Below are 19,885 nucleotides of genomic sequence, written 5' to 3'. Positions count from 1 at the left end.
CACCAGGTGTTGTATGGAAGTGTTGAATCACTATATTGTACACTTGAAACTAATATTACACTGTTATCTAACTGGAATTTAAATAAAAACTTTAATAATAATTACAAAATTAAAAAATAAACTACCTGTAAAAGACAAAAAAATAAATAAATTTCACAAGTGTATTAAATGCTTAGACATTTTGCTTCTGAAGGCAAAGACTGATATTAGGCAAGCCGTTTAACCAACTATCAGCCCCATCAGAACTGACAGATACCTGTAATCAAGATGCAAAACCTTAAGACTGAAAAGTTACCTTCATAGGGGCACCTGGGTGTCTCAGTCGGCTAAGCATCTGACTCTTTTTTTTTTTAATTTCTTTTAACATTTATTTATTTTTGAGACAGAGCATGAACAGGGGAGGGGCAGAGAGAGAGGGAGACACAGAATCCGAAGCAGGCTCCAGGCTCTGAGCTGTCAGCACAGAGCCCAATGCGGGGCTCGAACTCATGGACCGCGAGATCATGACCTGAGCCGAAGTCGGACGCTTAACCGACCGAGCCACCCAGGCGCCCCCTGACTCTTGATTTTGGCTCAGGTCATGATCTGGCAGTTCTTGAGACTGAGCCCCGCGTTGAGCTCTGTGCTGGTAGTATGGAGCCTGTTTGGGATTCTCTCTCTCTCCCTCTGTCTCTGCCCCTATCTTGCTCACACTCCCTCTTTCTCTCTCTCTCAAACTAAATAAATAAATAGATCTTAAAAAAAAAAGAAAAGTTACATTCACAAATAAAAGAATACATTCTTAATTCTAATGGAATTAGAAAGAAATCCAGTATTCTAGTGGCTGGAGCAAAATAATCATGAAAATTGCTTCTGACCACCAAATTCTAGCATTTCTGACTTTGTAGTTAACCAACTGCTATCAATGGAGAGGGTCCCAGAGTAATGAAATAATATTCAGATGCAAAAAGCAACAAATTCCTTTGCAAGAATTGTAAAATTATTTCTTTTATGTGCTTTGAACCTACGTGGAATCATCCTCTGACGCTCCTAGCCAAAATAGCGAATCAATTCAGCCAAAAGCCTTGTCTTTCAAACAACCAAAACAGAGCAAATAAATATGCAAGTTAATAGGATTTGGAACATCTAAGGGCTATAAGTATACAAACTGAAGAAGTCTTCAAATTGTAAAACAAATTCCTATAAGGCCAGATTAATCACTTAAAATATACAGTAGAAAAACTTCAGAAAAGATGTAGAGAAAATAAAGCTTTATTTTTAAAAATCAATTGTTCGGGGGCACCTGGGTGGTGCAGTCCGTTTAAGCGTTTGATTCCTGACCTCGGCTCAGGTCTTGATCTCGCAGTTCATGAGTTTGAGCCCAGCATCTGGCTTTGTGCTCTCAGTGTGGAATCTGCTTGGGATTCTGTCTCCCTCTCTCTCTGCCCCTCCCCCACTCATGCTTGTGCACGCGCTCTCTCTCTCTCTCTCTCTGTCAAAAATAAACATAAAAATTAATTAAATGACATTTAAACATTTAAATGTCATTAAAAAATGAATTCTTCAAATTGCCTGAAAAGTGCTGCCTATGGGCCCATGTTGAAGCAGCACAGAATGAGTCTGTTTGCCTGGAGACCTCTACTGAATGTGAGGCTCATGAAAAGCCCCCTCCCCTTGGCTCTGGGCCATGAAGAGACCCAGTAGGATTGGAAACTTCTGCGCTTCCTTGAAGATCCCATCACACCAAAGGCCTTCCGAAAAACCTCCAAAAATTATTTTTATTTTTGCCCCATAAGGAAGAAACAAGCCCTTTTCTGATTTGATACAGACCTCTAGAGCAGCTGAGCTGTCCCCATGGCCAAAGCTACAAGCGTCCTAGAGAAGCACCAAACACTCCAGAATCTACCCCCTGCCTCTTCTGCTCCAACCACATCTCCTTAAATGTTAGCCAGCACCAAACTCCTTGGGAATCCTACAGTAAGAGTGTGATTTTCAAAAAACTAAAAACTCAGGTCAAAAATTCACTCAACTCTTTAATGAGGAAACCAACATGGTGATAAAGCTGATCCAGAGAAGAATTAGAGGGACAGGACATTATAGGAATGTAAGCACTGAAGAAAGAACATCAAGCGAGATGGCTCAGTTAATGTCCTAATGGGCAATAAAACCATAACCTCTGGGCTTATCTTTGCTACCAGTCAGAAATCATTTGCATATTTTTTGAGCAAAAATCTTCAAGTTAACATATTTCCTGGCAGAGTCTGGGCCTGTAATCAGTAATGGGTAGCAAATGCAACAAAGCTACATTTCCCTAGGTAATTAATCATGGGGGCAGGCCTGTAAAATGGTACTCTAGGAATCCAGAAAGACATGCACCCTTCCATTTGCCTTGTTTCTACGTTTGGCCCATTTTTCTTCACACCACACGTGGGCCATGCACTGCTCTACTGGAATGCATATATCCTTGCTTCAGATCATCTACACTGAGATCTCAGTGCTACACTTAACAGCTGACTGATCTTGGTCCTCAATGCTCACATCTGTAAAATGGAGGAAAGCATACTACCTAGTGTAAGAGGATTGTGGTGAGGAATAAATGAGATAGCCCTTGTGAAAATCTTAGCAGAGTGCCTGGCACATAACAAGAGTTTAGCAAATGAGCACTGTTGCCACTGCTGTGGTTATTATTGTCATTGCCATTAAGTGATTATCTGTTTTCCATGCGGGATGTTCCCCTCTCCCTTCACCCACCCTTCAAGCCATACAGATGGCTAATTCATTACCATTCTTCAATACAGAGCATGGTGACTTCAACTCTACGAATCCTTCCCTATGCCACATTTTCTATATTCCATGACCCCCTATTATAAGCCCATTGATAATTGACTCCTGTATTTAATATGGTGTCTGTGCTCATGCCTGTGCCCCATGCTGGACTGTCCCTTCCCCTATTGTCAGATCCTACTCAACTTTAAAATCCCAGTACCTAGCACCCAGGTGGGCAAACAATAGATAATCATTAAATATTAGTCAAAATGAACAGAACAACAACTTTTTCCTGCATAAAACCATCTGGTGCATGAAAATACATACCTCAGAATTATATTCATTCAAGTTGAGAGACAATGATTTGCCTTTATTTTCCATTAGTACCAGAAACCGCAAACCATCCAAAGAATGGTCAGCAGAAGCAGCTACCTGAAAGGGACCTCCAGGGCCTCCAGAATCTTTTGTTCAGTAATGGCAGACCAGGTCCTGGATAATGCCACCAGGATATTCACAAGGCAAGATTATTTTCAAGTTAAAGAGTCAGCCTATATGGCACAGTATACATAATACACGAGTGTGTTTTTATTCCGAGAGGAGAAGGAGGGACTTGTACACGTGTCTCCCTTCATTCAGTTCTTCTATGATATTTGGGGGATGAGCCACTCAATGGAAAGCTAGGCTGTAATTTAATTATTTTATATATAATAGTCTTGCATTGTGCCCAGAGTGTTGGCTTCCCAAGAGCAACAATCATATTTCCTATTTCAGGTTTGCCCCCTTCAGTGAGTATCAAGTATCTCACAAATCCCCAAAACCTTGTGTTGTTATATGGGATGAAAATAAGAGAAGCAAAAGCCAGGCTGTTGAGCAACTTATAATCATATTTGGGTGTCAAGAACCTTGCAAGGTGCTGGGTACATCGTAAATACTCAATAAACATGCCTGGACTTGATTTAACTATTTTTTTCCCCCTCCAGAGTTGAGATTTTAGGAAAGACTGAAGGTGTAATAACAGGTTTGAAAGTGCTGTGTCTGTGAGGAACTTAACTCAATTTATCTTCTCTGAATGCTTCGTACAGATTATGCTTCCCAACCACCTCTTGCCACAGTCAGACCCTCTTAAAAATAGAGTAATGATAATAATACATTTTATCTTCTTCCCAGTGATGGTATCATTCACACCTCCATTGAAGCCCAGTGGGAGGTTTGGCTGTGAGGCATCACACGCAGGGGGAGTCAGGTGCGATTATTGTAATGAGGACACCGTGCTCAGCGAAATGCGGGAAAGAAAACCTCCCATACATGAAGCGATTTCTATTAAGATACTCATTTTATATCAAATATTCAAGCTCCTCTTTATAAATCGAAGAGAGTGAAAAGAGACTCTTCTAGGGGGAGATTTTATGTGGCCAAGAACGAAAGGGCACAAATATTTTATGATCAGTTTTGAGATGAAAGTGGTGTGCCTGCCTCATTCACGGGCTCTTTCCATTTCCACAGGTCTAATTAGATTGTTGGTTTAATGGTGGCGAGATAATTTAGTGGCCACCGAAAGCAACTGTGTTAATGAGAAGGGGGGACAGTGCTTTGGGTTTCCTGTAATTAATGGAGAGTTTTTGAAAAACTTCTTGGTTCCAGTGAAGTTGGCATACTGTGCCCAGCTGTTGAGAACGGAGGCGAGGTCTTTCCTGCTCATTGCTGTGGAAATGGCCTCAGGCAACGTAGAAGAACTGTGTAATGACTGTCATTAAGAATGATCTTTAGTGGTCCAGGCAGGCTATAGTCTGTCTACAGCAGAGAAGAGACAGAGAAAGAGGGATAGGGAGAAAGGAGGCAGTGAGGGAAAAGAGAGTAAGGATTATAAAACAGACGTGGCAGACGGACAGACAGGCTGACCGCACTATCCCTCACCGGTCAGCCCCCTCCATTCCACCTTTGGGAGCAACTAGAATAATGCCCCAGCATCCTCCCAGGGAATCTCCTTCTCTTGTTGCATAAACTGGAGTCCGACCAAACAAGACTGGGTTAGACCGCATGGAAGGGCTTTCCACTAATCCCTTCATGGCAGAGATAAGAAAATTGAACCCAGAGAGGTGAACTGAACTACAGATCTGGCCTGAGTAGGAATTAGGAAACCTGGACTCCTGGCCACCACATGGATATGTAGTGGAAAGTGGATTTGGAATTCAAGGACCAGGGTTATCATACAGCTTTTCAGAACTTACTAATTCTCTTAGTTAAGTCGCTGAGCCTTCTGAGACTTGTGAGTCTCAGTTTCCCCATCAGTGAAATGGGAAAAGTGATTTCTGACCTTTAGGCCATGGTGCAAAAGAAATGAAATAGCAGATGAAAACACCAATCACATATTTGAAACAATATATCACTATATCTTGACCCCTCTCATGTCAAGAATGAAGTCATGCCCTGTAATGATTTAAGCATATTAAGTCATAATTTAGTCATGTTATGATTCAAATCATAACATCCATTAACTATCTTTAGAATTTTTTTCCTCACTCACTGCTCCAAGTACCTTTATATCTCAGGGCACAGTCAAAGCCTCCCAAAACACCCATGAGGGTGTTAAATGCTATATCAAGTTCATCTTACTGGAACTTTTGTAAGGCTTTGTTACAATTGTCAAATATTTTTTTAAGTATCTGCCACACTGATACATATACGATTAACCCCTGCCCTAGGGAACTTTCATGCTATTTGGGAAGGCCAGACTCTAAAACATGAGATGACCAAATAATATTAACAAGTGAAGAGGCTGAATAACAATCTCAGATCCTAACAGAGATATCACTGAGCAATGGATAAGTTATGAATTTCCAACCAAATGGTACTAGAGGAGATTGGGGGATATGGTAAAATAATCTGGGAAGAGAAGGACTGAAAGAGCTTTCTGGGGATGGATTGAATTAAATAAGCAGATGGGAGCAGAGGGACAGGTTTACAATGTCTCTGAGATAGGAGTATGTGTGGAAATAATGACCAGTGAGGCTGGAAGAGAGATTTGGGGTCAGAATATGGAGAACCTGAAATTCTAGAATGAGGCACAGTAAACCTTCTGAGAGGCAGTGATCGCAAAATAGCAGCCATGGGCCAATAGCTATCTGCAGTTGTACTCTGATTGGCTTACAGGGGGTTATACATTTTTAAAAACTCAGTTTGTGAACAACGGATTTACCTAATAATCAAGAGTTTTGGCTTTTTGAAATTCAGACTATCTGGTTAACTTTGGGCTCAGGTTCCTACCTGGCAACAACTGATTGATACAAAATAACCTCAGCCCCGTTAGATGGGCTATATTCTCTTTCATTTCTTATTCCCCTGGCCCACCCCACGCTTTCCCCGATCTTCCTTCAGGGTCCTGACCAACTTCACTCATTATACTGGCAGCCTGGCCCCCTACAGGGAGCCATCAAAGGCATTTGGACTGGACAAAGTAACAGGATCAAAACAATGTGCAGGAACTCCTAATCTAGCAGAAGTAGCAGGAATAGTCTGTAGTAACATCTTGTGTTATTTAACTATGGAATTTGGAGGTTGGAGGAGGCCTTTGAGATTGTGAAATTCAGAGAAATTTGGCACTCTGATGCAGTCAATAGTAGAAAAGTAACAGGGAAACCCAGGCTTTCTCACTCTATCTAGCTCCCTGTCTTCTTCACTTTCTTAAGGAAATATGGTTTGAAACTGGCTTTGAAATAGGGCAGCCCTTGCTTGCTTGCATCCTTCAGTCCATCACTTCTAAGATGTGTGCCCTTGGGAAAACGATTTAACCTCTGAGGTCCCGGTTTTCATCTCTGTACAGCAGAGGCAGTAATGTTCTCATGTGGTTGCGACCACAATTAAATGAGGATGCATGTGAGATACTGCAAACTGCACTGTAGTTTCCCCCAAAATGTTCATTTCTTCCCCTTTCTCTTTCACATGATAGCAGGAATGTTACCTTGTATCATCTTACCTGTAAACTCCATGGTATGATACAAAGTTGTTGTTACCAAAGTAAATGTTGAGTAAATGAATAATCAAAGACGCTGCACACCTCCCCAGCAAAGAATGAAAGTCCTTGTTCTCCCCTCCCCTCCCCCACCCAGGGCTCCTACAATGTGACATCTGTTACTTAAATGTCCTTTGTAACTAACTCTGTTAGTTTTTTTTTTTTTTTTTTTTTTTTTTTTTTTTATGATGTCTGCTTTTGAAAGGAACACAAGGAGAGAACTCAGTGGCTTCCACCTGTTGAATCCTCTTCCCCAGCAATTGTTACATGTTTCCTTGATAGTGCTTTCAACTAAGAGAGACCAGATAGCCTTCTCACAATAATGAGGAAACACGCCATGTGCAGTTTCAAAAGACAGAGAGAAGGTACTAATGGAGGGAATTTCAACTGTTCAATGATCCCAGCAATGTCTGAACACCCTGTGTGGCCTGGACCCAGGGCTTGCCCCATAAAGATGAGAGAGCTGAGAACAAAAGAGAGTAAGCCTGATATTACCTTTAAATTCAGCGGGGGATGCAGGCCAGCCTCATGCAGTGTTCCTGGGTTGCGAGGTATAGTTTCAATGTTCAAAAACACTCCTCCAAGGAATTTTCTTGCCTTCCAATACCTGAAGATATTTTGAGAGGACTTTTCTTATTTTGAAAATCCAGGTTTGTTAGTGCCTAAATATTAAGCCACAATCCTGGTCTTTGTCTCATGCGTGTTGCCAGAGTTAAGTGATTTGGGCTTTACATATGGAAAGTTCATTTTGTTGTGTAATTAATGGGAAGCAGACTTTGGGAAGCTGATGATCCAAGCCCTTATTTATATGAGAGCATATGTCTGTGTTCTGTTTATGACTCACTCTCTTACTCCGCGCATTGTAACTTGGGTTTGTTTACACTAACTTTTCCTAGAATCCAAGCCACATGGTATATGAGCCAATAATTTATGGTCTCTAAAAGGGAAAGATGATGAATGAGCCTTTTCCTCTTAAATTGTCAAATCTTAAACTGAGGAAGAAGTATTTGCTGTCTTGAGTCTGTCCAAGCTTATATTTGGGAAAAAAAAAAAAAAAAAAAGGTAATGCAAAAATTAAAAAAAAAAAAACACACTACTGGCATAGTGCTTAGAACTTGAATGTATAGGTATTTGCCAAGACAGCATATGACCACTCCCCCACAATATACCATTTAATTCTGATCCAAATGTTCAGCAATGAAAAGACCATTCATCCTCTCTCTTCCTGTCTCTCTGTCTCTCTTGTCTCTCTGTTCCTCTCTGTCTCTGGCTCCTATTTTTGATGGTAGCTAAGTAAAATATAATATGTAAAAATGTCTCCCTTTTTCAGGAGCCCCATCATTTTAATCAATCTGTGGGCTTAAATGTTCAAGCTGCTTTTCTTAAAGGCACTTAATAAATTCCAAACTTATTTTTGTCATTGAATCTGCATGTCTATGGAGTGGTTTGGATATCAGTCTATATTTCACAGTACTTCAGTGCTATGGTCATAGCTTAGATCCTTCAGACAGTTAATGGTGCTCTGAGGAGAGTAGGGGACAGCTGAAATATGTGAAGATCTAATTTAATTTACAGTGATTTGGATCCCCTTCAATAAATCCTTTCATATTTCACACACAGCCTTTACAAAACAGACAGTAAGTGTTGGTTTAGGTCAAGTCACATAGATTGATTTCAATTCAAGTAAGTCAGCTGAACTCTGTACTGGTCACATGGGGGAGGAAGCCACGGAATGGCGTGTCTAACACAGAGCCTGGCACAGAGTGGGCTTAGTCAATGCTTCTTCCAAGAATGAATGAGAACGGATAAGGCATGGCCCTTGTTCCTTAAGAAAACATAATTTAAAAGGAGAGAGAAATGCAGATTGATCCCATAATCTTAACACAGGACAGACTATATGAAATGCTGTCAGAGAGATACAAGCAATGTAGAGGGGACCAAAAAGATTAATATTGAAATGAGAGTCCTCGGTGGCTTTTAGAGGAATATCCAATTAAACTGAATTCCAGCAGAAATTAGAAGGCACTGGATGCATACTGACTATTGTTTTGTTTCTTCTTTTTTCTTTTCCTTTCTTTTCTTTTCTCACTAGGGCAGGAGAATTGCCTGTGGATAAAAGAAAAATGTAAGACTCCCCATCCCCACCCAATCCAACATCAGATGCAATATCCTCTCTCTCAGAAATAATAGAGTTGGGCACACACCTGTAGGCAATGCAAATTCATTGTTTCTGTAGCACATCCATCATCTACTGACCAGACAGACACAAAAATACGTGAAAGTCTAAAGCAATGGGTATAAATTCCTTGTTGTTTTTATGATGAATACAGGGATTTGTGTGTGTGTGTGTGTGTGTGTGTGTGTGTGTGTGTGAATGTGTGTGTGTGTAAATTACCATTTTTTTCTTGAAAAACTTAAAGAGAAAAGCAATAGCGTATATTTGGGTCACACGAATCATGCCCAGAAGGAGATAAAGGGACAGTTATTAACTCTGAGGGTATTCAAACCCTCTGTAAATTTTACAAATCTGGGCAGTCTCTGAGAAAACAAAATTAAGACTCAAAACTTTCACAACAGACTAGAACACTGGACGAAAACCAATAAAATAAAACTTTGCAGATTTAAATAGAAAGCTTGTATTTAAGCTCAAAAACCCATTCCACACAGCAATGGCCAGGTTTGGTAGCAGTTTATATGGAAGCATTTAAGGGAGTTAATTGAGCTTCTATTTAATATGAGCCAACAGTGTGATGTTGCTGGGGGAGAAAAAACAACTTTGCAGGTTTTATTTATTTATTTTTTATGTAGTTCTCATTAACGGAAGTATAGTAGTGCCTTGATCACAGAAATTAATCACCCCAATCTTTCTGCATAATCATTTCATACTTGGAAAATCAGTTCAATCCCAGGCACCAAAATTTAAGATGAGATTTGACAGACACTAAAATCTCCAGAGGAACAGGATCAAAATGGAACATAGTCTAGAATTCATTTCATATGAAACGCAGATGAAGGAAGTAAGGATGTCTTACCTGGAACAGAGAAGACTTGGAGGTATATGACTTTTTAATTTTTTTTTTACAAGTAAGGGTCCTGCCAAGGAGTCAAGAATTTGTCTAGAAACACAGAACTGAGGAGTGCAAAGTCTAGACTAGAACCTTATTCTTACAACATCCCAGGCAGTGTTTTCTATCAGATCATAAATAACAAGCCTGAGGATTTAAGTAAACAAATGCAATTATTAAAACTAGGAAGAAAAATAAAGCACTACTATTTGACAGAATTCCTAAAGCTCTAGCATGGTCAACAGGATTTATTTTATCTGAGCCTAAATATTAAAAATGTAAATGTTTTCATGAAATCATATTTGCCACATTATTCTTTGTTCCCTGTTTTTCTTGTTTTTTTTTCAAAATTTAAACGAGAAAATCTCTCACAATCAAGTATGAACACACAGCTACAATAATTGGTGTATTATATAAGGGATGGTATTTATGGTTAAGGATACAGTTATGCCACGTTGGAGAGGAAGGGAAAAAGAAATATAAAGAGGCCTTTGAGAGGGTGTGACCACCCCCGCCGTGTGACCACCTGGCATGCTGTGAGACTCAGCAGATGTAGCGTCAAACTTTTTGGCGTTAACTGCATTTCTATCCAGCCTCTCAAGTTGTCTACTCAGTCTGCTGGGGCTTGAGCCACATGCAACAGACAAAAGCCAAAGTTAATTGAAAGAAACAGAGTAAGCCTAAATGGCCCTCATATTTCCCAGTTTAAGAGTGCCACCACTTACAGTTCATTCCTCGCCAAAAGCCTGGGAAGCCACTGTGGCCCTAATAAGCATCATGCCCAGAAAGACTCCCAGCTTTGAAACTCTTCTGTGACCCCTTCCGGGGCAGTTCCTACTAACGAATATGCCAGTGAGCTCTCTCCCTTCACCTAGCTTTCTTAGCTTTCTGACCAAGTCCTGGTTACCTCCCCTAGAGGCTCCCTGAGGGACCTAGCTGCATTCTTCCTCTGTGCACTTTTCTCTCTGGAGATGAGTTACCACTGCCTTTATCTGTCCAAAGCCACAAGTGGTTCTCCCAAAGCTCACCTCATGAAATGACTGGCGTTATTTCCCTGTGGTCAGAGAAGTCAAGGATGCTGAAAACCTAGGGAGCAGGAGCTCAGAAATGACTAACCAAGAGGCATCCAGGTCTGCCTCCAACCTTACTGTAGAAGCTCTCCATGGATAGGACACTGTTCCAACTGCCATGGAATTACATGCAATTCAATTAAAGCTGCTCCAGGGAATATAAAGATTATTGATACCCAGACTTTAGTCTCTAGGAGCTTATGATGTGAAATAATCCAGCAAGATATATTAAGCAAGAATCTACTGTGAAAAAGACACCACGCTCTTTGTCACAAGGTGTATGAAGAACACGTGTGGTCTGTCTTTGAGAAGTTTCAATGCTTCTTACGCACATGGAAAGTTAAGATCTTCTAGAATTAAATACTGAGTGAATAAACTCTTCAGGGGTTTAGAAACAGAAAGGGCGACTTTAAAGCAGCCCAAATTTTTGATCATGTGGTGATATCACTAACATACTTTTGAACAGTTAATTCCATGTAAACACTATTCAGAATATACACACTCATATTTTAAAATATGAACTTTGGGGGCTTCTGGGTGGCTCAGTCAGTTAAGTGTCCAACTTGCGGCTCAGGTCATGATCTCACCATTGGTGAGTTGGAGCCCCGTGTTGGGCTCTGTGTTGCCAGCTTAGAGCCTGGAGCCTGCTTCGGATTCTGTGTGTCCCTCTCTCTGCACCCCTTCCCTGCTCACTCTCTGTCTCTCTCTCCCTCTCAAAAGTAAGTAAACATTAAAAAAAATTTTAAATATAAACTTTGAAATGTTGAGCTAAATCTGAAATCATATTGTTAAAATAATTTTAAATTTCATTTAACTTTGTATTAAGGAAACAAAAATATTTTCACTGTTGTCAAAATTTTACACTCATTTTAATATTTCTTTCTAAAAATGTTTTGGGAGGGCCAACTAAATGAGTTTGAATATTTCCTTTTGAAAACCTTGTGTGTTTTTTTTTTTAACACTTGTGATAAACCAATTTGAAGCTCTGATTCCAAATTTAGTTTGTTTCAATACTCATTAGTAGATGTTGTAGATTGAAAGGGTATTTCACATAAACATATATCCAAGAGGACAAAGTGCAGCATTTTGCTTACATCAGAATACAGTAAAACCTTGTTTTTATGAGCATAACAAACCTTGGTTTGTGAGCATAATTTGTACCAGAAACATGCTTGTAATCCAAAGCACTTGTGTATCAAAGCTAATTTAAAGAACCATGGGCTCATGACATTCACCCTCACATTGTACTACTCCTACTGCAAGACATAGCTTGTTTATCAAGTTAAAGTGTATTAGAAGTGTTTGCTTGTCTTGTGGAACACTCCCAAAACAAGTTACTTACTTGCAATCCAAGGTTTTATGTACTGTTTTTTTCAGTCCCATCCATCAGTTAAGCAAAGGTGGTTGAAATTGGTCTAACCAACTTCCTTGACAATCAGATGGTCTTTCATGTCAAAAGGCATTGCATTGTTTCATGAGTTCAAATCTCTGAAACTCTTCATTTGGAGGTTAACTCTGTTTACAAGATTTTTTAATTTGCAGATCTAAGGAATCTTATAGGTTATAATATATCATTTTCAGTAACAAAATTGCCAATGGAAACATTTTCAATCAGTTGTCAAAAATGCTGTCTCAAGTATGAGTTTCTTCCTAAAAGCGGTTAAATTATTTCCCATTTTACCCTAAAGAGACATTAAGTTGTTTGTATTTTTCACTGACAGCCCATGGACAGCACAGCAAAGGTGAGAACATTTAGAACCCTTGTCTTTTTATACAAGAAACTGCCAAAATTCATCCTCTGAAAATGGCAACTCTTGTATAGTTTGCTAAGAGAAACCAATAAAACTGCACGGCATGTGACATATTTCATGGATATTCCTGATCTTATGACTAAGTAGTTTGACTTTTTTTCTTTTCAAAGATCTTAATTTCCTAAAAAGAACCATAAGGGCTGACCTATTATAGCGTGTTGAATATAGGACGTGCCCTTCCCAAAAGTAAGAAACTGATGGATATGCCCGCCAACCCCCTTAAATGAACGTGACCTCTCCCCCTTCTCCTAGGTACCTCCTGCCCAGCGGTGACAGGTGACACATCTGATGTACAGCCCAAATAAGGGCATCACAGTTACCCCAAACATTAAGCATTAGAATGCTTAGCTTAGTTCTTACTTTTTAGATCAAATATAAGTAATATAAATAAAAACTATTAATATGTTTTTCTTGTAGCCAGGTAGATAGTCCTGCTTCCTCCATGGGAACATGCACCCCACTAAGAAAGTGGCTGAATTAAGAGGTGATCAGAGCTGGAGAGGCACAGAGGCTATGAGTGATGTGGGCAGAGTTGCAGAGGCAGCAGGACAATGTGAGACAAGTTCCTGGATCCCTAATGCCATACTGTCTCCCAGAAAATGTAGGGGAGGCACCCTGATGGCCCTTGCTGCTTCAGAGCTCTCCTTGTGAACATGTACATCCCGCTGCTTCATTTTCTCCATCAGCCAAAAGGCCCACTTTGCCTCCAACCCTCACTTGTCCCAGGGAGAATGAGAAATAAGAGCAAAACAAAACCAGGATCCCCACCTTCCCCCCGCTCCCCCCAACCACCAAGGCACTGCAGCCAAGATAGGATGTTGCTTTACCTTAAACCCCTAAGTGGGAGGTGCCCTGGAAGAATCAAGCAGGTACTGTGTGCTTCACACAAGCCAGTCACATTTTCAAAGAAACCCCAAACTGTATTATGCCTTTAAAAATAGAATGGAGACACCTTTATATCATGACAAATCTCCCACATCTGCTAACCCTTAATTCTAAATTACAGCTTTGAAATTGTAAAGCAGTACTACGGCACTTATGCTGATGACCAACAGCAACTCAGATGTGCCCTGCCTTGCAGAAGCCTCACCAACAGAGGCAACTTGCCATCTTTTTTAAAAAGAGCCTTTAAGGCCAGGATTGTATAAGGTTAATTTAAATTCTAGGGAAAAAGGAAGAACGTTTGCATGCCAAGGCAAGTTGCTTCATACATCCCATTAAAAAATAAAAGGCTGCATTAGGAAAACAAGAGATCATTACTGAGTTAAGTACAAAGTACCAAAAAAAAAAAAATGCACAATTTCATGGGAGAACATTAAACAAGTGAATTCCCTTGAGCTTGTATTTGCTGACCATGTGTTGCTATATGCCAGTTCCATGTGCTACTGTGTGAATGAGCCTGGACTGGGGATCCTGGGAGTACGAAGAAATGACATGGCTTCTGCCTTCGAAGGATCTTAACTTGGATCACCATACAATGTAATTCATACTGCAGCTGTCTGCCTTGATTGAGGGAAAGAGTGTTCCAGCCCTTTCCACCCTGGAAGGCAACTCCAGGCAGTTCAACAGTCCTCCCAGTATTACCTCCCTCCCTGCAGGGATATTTAAACAGCAAGAAATATTCTAACGAATCTAGAGATGAATTTGCTTCCCTTTCTGACACACCCAGAACTTTCTTCTCAAATTAAGATGTGTCTTGCACATGGACAAAGTATAGTCTCCAAATCATTAGCACCTATTTTGGAGGAACTTTACATATAACTAAGCCTTGTTAGCCTCTCTCTTGCTCACAGTGCCTATCCTACATCTGCAAAGTCAGTGTGCAAAACACAGTGCTAAGTCCAGTCTTTGATTATCATAAAAGACGTGACCAAATCAACAAATGCTGATGAGCCAATCCTCTGATAATGGGAACTAAAAGACAGAAAAGCTACATCTGGGCCCAAAACCAAGTCAACCATTTGCATGACAATTTTAAATACAGAGAAAGGTCTAGAAGATGATTTGCTTTGCAGTTATGAAGACATGAATTTTCATTTTGCCTTGGCCACTCATAATTATTTTTTAAAACTAACAAAGAGCAGGCAAGATATGGGCCCATTATAAGAAGGAGAGCAAATATGGAATCAATCTTTGCTGCAAGAGCCCAGAAATTACTGTCTAATAATGAAACAATTTGAAGAGAGAAAAATCTGAAAACATTTAGAGGGACAATGAAATCATAAGCAATAAGGAGAAAGATTTGTGAATATCGAATCCTGCCAAAACCAAAGTCCTCACCCCCCCTCCACCACCACTAGGATTTCAAAATAATTTGAAATTATTCCACCTCACATTTGGGAAGCCAACTGATAATGAGAATAGGAAAGAATTACAGCAATCTTTAAATCTAGAAGGGAATTTTGAGAGTATCTAGTATAACTGCCCAATGTAATAGATGAGGAGAGATCCAGAGAGGCTAAGATGTTCATCCTAGTTCAGATTTGTTTCTAGCTGCCCCTGCAGAGTCCTTCCCACTCCCCTGCCCTCTGCTGCAGTTCTCATGCAGGGGTAACAAACCTGAACTGAAATATTTGGATTATACATATACGGGCAAAATACAATTCAGATGTTCAGTAGATGTGGATACCTCCCCCCCCCACCTCCAAAGTTTACAATGTGAAAAAGAAAGAGGCATATTAAGTCTTAGCCCCTGATGGCATCAATGGAGATTGGGCCCTGATATGTTTATTCAGTTGGTCACAGCATAAAAGCCAGAGCACTTAATCATTCTCCCAGCCCATGAAGCCAGGAGGGTAGCTACCAGCAGGAATTTTCTAGGGTGATGATACACGCCTTTTGCTGAGGACATTTCTTATCTTTCAAAAATTATTTTGGTGACAGAGCCCAAAAGCGTGAAAAACCAGACCACCCTACAGTCCTAAGATGTAAAGAAAGATGTTTTATTGCCACTTGCCATGTATATGTTTTCAACCAGGTATTATGGAATTATCAAGTATATACCAAAGTAGGCAGAATAGCATAATAAACCACAGTGTACCCATCACCCAGCTTCAGTAATATTAACTCAAGAGTCAATCTTATTTCATCAGTACTTCTACTTATCTCCTCTATTCCTCATTATTTTGAAGCCAATTCCAGAGGATATCATGTGACTTCATCTATAAATATTTTAGGGGCACCTGGGTGGCTCAGTTGGTTGGGCATCCTACTCTTGATCTCAGCTGAAGTCTTGATCTCAGGGTCATGAATTCAAGCCCCACATTGGGTTCCACGCTGGACGTGAAGCCTACTTTAAAAAAGAAATAGCAAGTATTTCTAAAAGCTTAGTACTTTAAAACATTGTCATAATGCAGTTATCACACCTAAGTAAATAAACAGGAATTAAATAATATCATGCAATGCCCAGACACTATTCAAATGTCCATGAATTCACGAAATAAGATCTCTTTTGACAGTTTGTTTATTTTTTTTATTTATTTTTTTTTTAATTTTTTTTTTCAACGTTTATTTATTTTTGGGACAGAGAGAGACAGAGCATGAGCGGGGGAGGGGCAGAGAGAGAGGGAGACACAGAATCGGAAACAGGCTCCAGGCTCCAAGCCATCAGCCCAGAGCCTGACGCGGGGCTCGAACTCACGGACCGCGAGATCGTGACCTGGCTGAAGTCGGACGCTTAACCGACTGCGCCACCCAGGCGCCCCCTTACATCTTTTTTTAATTTACAGTCCCACCACCTCCCCTGCCTTTCTCTACTTGCATCTTATTTGTCAAAGGCACCAGGTGGTTTGCCCAGAGTTTCCCACAGTCTGTATTTTACTGAATGAACCCAGTGTATTTCATGGTGGTTAGGACTAGAACTGAGCTGCCCAGTACAGTAGCCACCAGCCACATGGAGCTATTTAAATTTAAGTCAAATTAAAAATGTAGTTTCTCAGTCATGCTAGCCACATTTCAAGCGCTTAGTAGCCACATGTGTCTAAGGACTACCAAATGGGACAGCACAGATATAGAACATTTCCACCATGGCAGAAAACCCTACTGGACGGTACTCCTCTAGAAGCTTATGCGGTATGAGGTAGCTTTGGAGAGGAGAGTGAAATCTCATCCTCCTAATCCTTAACTCACAATTGAGCTTCCACATTGTTGTCACTTTAAACCTCCACATTTGCACACTGAAAATGAAATAAAAATTCAAGGGATCTGGGGCGCCTGGGTGGCTCAGTCGGTTAAGCGGCCGACTTCGGCTCAAGTCATGATCTCGCGGTCCGTGAGTTCGAGCCCCGCATCGGGCTCTGTGCTGACCGCTCAGAGCCTGGAGCCTGCTTCGGATTCTGTATCTTCCTCTCTCTCTGACCCTCCCCCATTCATGCTCTCTCTCTGTCTCAAAAATAAATAAACATTAAAAAAAAATTAAAAAAAAAATTCAAGGGATCTTGAATTCAAGGGACTTGAAAAGTGTTTTTACACTTTTTCAAATGGTATATTTGCAAGTACTTGTATTCACTTTTGTTACCAACTTTGTTTTGTTTTTAGATTTAACCATGTTGATATATGTTGCTTATTCCTTTCAACAGATCTATAATATTCTATTGTTTACGGATTAAACCAATAGATTAAGTCTATCTATTGTAACGGATTATCTCCTTAACATTTAGACTGTTTTCAGTATTCTGGGCTTCAGGGAACATCCTTGCACATCCTTAGCCTCCCACTACAGATAAGTAAAGGGGCCAGCCTGGACACAGGTTCTCTGGGGCATTGAGCAAGCCCATCTTCAGTGCTAGTGGTCAGTGCCCAGCTGCTCACCAATATGATTAGTTGAGTTTACACTCCTACCAACAGTGTACAAGGACCCCCACTTCCTTACAGTACCACCAACATTAGGTAGTTTCAGCTCTGTAATTTTTACTAATATGGGTTCATGCATATGCAGTAAAAATATAAATAAAAGCATGGAAAAGGAAAGGACTGGAATGGAATTGAGAGGGGAGTCTGACTTAGCTGAATCTATATTTTCTTTCTTTAAAAAAATAATGTATAGGGAGCGCCTGGGTGGCTCAGCATCTGACTTTGGCTCAGGTCATGATCTCGTGGTTCATGGGTTCGAGAACCATGTCAGGTTCTGTGGTGACAGCTCAGAGCCTGGAGCCTGCTTCAGATTCTGTGTCTCCCTCTCTCTCTGCCCCTCCCCCACTTGCGCTCTCTCAGTCTCTCAAAAACAAATAAACTGTTAAAAAAATATAATAATGTATGGGGCACCTGGGTGGCTTAGTCGGTTAAGTGTCCAGCTTCAGCTCATGTCATGATCTCAAGGTTCGTGAGTTCAAGCCCCATGTTGGGCTCTGTGCTGACAGCTCAGAGCCTGAAGCCTACTTCAGATTCTGTGTCTCCCTCTCTCTCTGCCTCTCCCTGCTCACACTCTGTCTCCCTCTTTCTCAAAAATAAATAAACATTAAAATATATATGGCAAAAGTTAACATTTATTAAATGTGAACAGTGGGTGCAAAGGAATTGGTTATGATATTTTTAGTAAAGGTATGTTTACATGACTCAGAATTAACTTATTTCATAATCATTTTTTCAGTACAAGGGCTTAATAACATATTATGCAGCATACAATGAATTACTGAATACGGTATTATCTACCAGGTTCCTTTTGTTTGTTTGTTTTTTGTCACTTCATGCTAAAAAGAAAACACTGAGAGAAACAAAACCAATGCTTGTATTTCTCCCAAATGACCTGCAGTTCATGGAGTTTTCCAGTCAATCTTTAGTCAGTCAGATGTTGACAACTAATTTCCTAAATGTTTTACTTTCTACCTATATATGCTGTATTATATACTACACAGCGTTTTCTTTCCCCCAAAGATGATACAAAGAAAGGGTTAACTTCACATGAAACTTGTACTTGGAATAATGCCAAAGGTTTTGTGGAGTCTTTCTGACTTCTTCTCAATACTCATGAACTTTGTGGACAAGATAGATCACCTGGCTCGGACATGGAGACCTGCTAGCTCCTACTGTCCCTATTTTTGTAGCGGATGCTTTAGAAATCCAAACTTGAACTCCTTTAGAGAAGACTCTGACTACAAGGCACAATGATTAGTGTGATTCATCAGTCCAAAAACAATTTTTAAATCCTGTCCATGGACAAGGCACCACGCTATGCTCTGTGAGGGACATAAAGATGTACAAAAATTGATCCCTGCATCTGAGAACTTACAATTGAGCAACGCTTTTCTTTCACAACACTAACTACAAACATTTTATTTTTGTACTCAGAACCTCACTCTGGCTTTGTTCTATTTTGATCTTTATAACTTATTTTAAAGATTGTTCAGTAGTTATTCATTGCTCAGTAAGTCTTACAATGACCTTGGGCCAAAAGCAGTAACATTTTGACCTGTCCTATGGAACTCAGAGATTCCCACTCCATAAAGCTAGTGGCGTAAATAACTTCAAATAATACCCTCCTGGAGTTCGGTGCCAGCCACAGCATGAAAGAGAAATGGGGTGAAGCAGGGAAAGGAATAAAGTGGGAGTGCCCAAGAATAAGTGAGAATGGTATCCATGTTTTCAGCATTTTTCCCTCATTTCCCTTAATTATTTTTTTAGAGAGAGAGAGAGAGTACACGTGAGCAGGGAAGAGGGGCAAAAGGAGAGGGAGAGAGAATCTTAAGCAGGCTCCATGCTTGGCACAGAGCCCAATGCAGGGGCTCAATCCTACGACCCTTGGATCATGACCTGAGCCAAAATCAAGAGTCAGATGCTCAACCAACTGAGCCACCCAGGTGCCCCCTCTCCTTATTTCCTTAGGACATAGTTGAAAAAACATGGGATAACACAAGAAACTATGATGCTAAAACCGTAATACATGGTCCTGTAATGTTTAGTAGGGTCAGCATCTTCTCCATAGGCATCTTTGGGGTTGAGCATCTAGGGTATATCACAGCAGCAAAAAACTAAGTGAGGACACACTTCTTATGTTCATAAAAAGGGAGGGGATGGTGTGAAGATGGGGCAGAAGAGTATGTGTGAGTGCCTGAGTGTGTGTGTGTGTGTGTGTGTGTGTGTGTGTGTACACATGGACGTACATGCATGCCTGCTCATGAACAGCACAGGGAGAAAGAGTAACCTAAAGGAGGAAAGGTCTGCTACTTCTTGAAGCCATTCACACTTTAC

General features: G+C 40.5%; 1 protein-coding gene across 1 annotated transcript in view; it reads left to right on the top strand.

Annotated features, from left to right (window-relative positions):
• SETBP1 (SET binding protein 1) overlaps positions 1–19,885 on the top strand; it is a 187,943-nt gene that overhangs the window by 161,699 nt on the left and 6,359 nt on the right. The window lies entirely within an intron of this gene.

This window comes from Lynx canadensis, chromosome D3, assembly GCF_007474595.2.
Source record: "Lynx canadensis isolate LIC74 chromosome D3, mLynCan4.pri.v2, whole genome shotgun sequence".
Lineage (NCBI taxonomy): Eukaryota > Metazoa > Chordata > Mammalia > Carnivora > Felidae > Lynx > Lynx canadensis.
The sequence above is the reverse complement of the archived record's forward strand: the minus strand, read 5'-3'. Positions and strand labels throughout refer to the sequence as shown.